The sequence below is a fragment of the Carlito syrichta genome, unplaced genomic scaffold, assembly GCF_000164805.1.
Source record: "Carlito syrichta isolate Samal-C Ts95f unplaced genomic scaffold, Tarsius_syrichta-2.0.1 Scaffold79992, whole genome shotgun sequence".
NCBI lineage: Eukaryota > Metazoa > Chordata > Mammalia > Primates > Tarsiidae > Carlito > Carlito syrichta.
Genome location: NW_007024088.1, coordinates 51,513 through 52,943, shown reverse-complemented (window position 1 = coordinate 52,943; position 1,431 = coordinate 51,513).

Sequence of the window (1,431 nt, the reverse complement as noted above, 5' to 3'; positions counted from 1 at the left end):
CCGCCGGAGGGATCGCGCCCCACCCCCGCTCCTCTGCTCAGTCATTCAGACTTGGAAAGTCAATAACACGCTGACATCATCAGGGGCTTGTGTATTATTACACGGCTACTTTCCCGAGTACCTGGCATTATCTAAGAGAGGAGCACTCCGGCCGCGCGCGCTAGGGCCGGGCCCAGGAGCCCGGCGGCCTCGGGGAGGGGCGGCCGCCGGAGCCCGGCCGTGTCCTCGCGGGAGCGTGCGCGGGGCGCCCACGAGAGGCCGACTAGGAGCCCCTGCGGCCCTAGATGCGGATGCGCTTTAGGTTTCGACGCAGGCTGCGTTTTGGCGTGGGGCGCGCTTGCTAATCATCCTCAAGTGACCTCTGTTTCTACCAAAGACATCCAGTTGCTGTTTCAGAGGCATTTTTAGTGATCCTCACGAAGGGGGGAAAGAAGATCTACGACAGGAAGCCAAAGGCGGATTCTTTGGAGGCTCGCGCGCGCGTGCGTGCGTGCGTGTGTGTGTGTGTGTGTGTGTGTGTGTCCGCGATTCTCTATTATGTAATCGCCATCACGGGTGATGAGGCCTTCTAGGTCTTCTCTTTCTCTCCAGGGCCGAACTGGGTGGTTTGGTTGCTGTGTTTTTCTGAAGCCTCACACAGGGCAGACACACACATGAAAAACATGTCCCAGATTTCTGCTGCAGAACTGCTCTCCAAGCAAATTGCCTTGGAAGAGTGTCTCAGTTTCGAAGGGGGAAATAGATGAATTTGTTGTTAATTCAGACGCCTTATCTTACTACTCTGGCCTTTCCTTTTTATGTAATGAGTTTTTAAAAATAATTTTATGTGTTTCAGATGGCCTCTCCCCTCCCCCCTTGCCGTAATGGTACTTAAAATAGCTTAAATTACTTAATTATAAAGATTACTGTAGTTTTGTTCTGTTAATATGCACACACCAGTCTAAAAAAAATAAAAGGCAGTAGCTCACTTAACATGGTACCTTTCTGTTGGGCCAAACAGGCTGTTTCTTTTTTTCCTCCCCTCCCCCCCCAGCTGTTTCTTTCTTCACACAGAGCTGATCTCATTTAAATTTTCTTAGTATCTTAAGTTGCAAAAAATGGCAGCCGGCGAAATCTGTCTACCTGGAGAATTATAAGGGGAGAGCTGTTTTGGGGCCTCTGATACTTCTGCACCGCAGGCAGGAAGTGATGGCTGATTGATAGAAGTCTCTAGAGTTCCCCAGGAGGAAGCAAAGCAGACATGTTTCTCAACAACCTAACAATTTCCCTATGTGTACTTGATCATTTCAGGAGAACTTGTAGTAGGTTATGACTGCTTCCCTCCAGATGGTCTGAAGGAAATGCTCTCCCACTCGGCTTGCACTTCTAAAACCACCCTCCCCCCTCCCATTTTCCCATTTCCCCCTTTCAGAGGTTCAGGCAGTTGGGTGG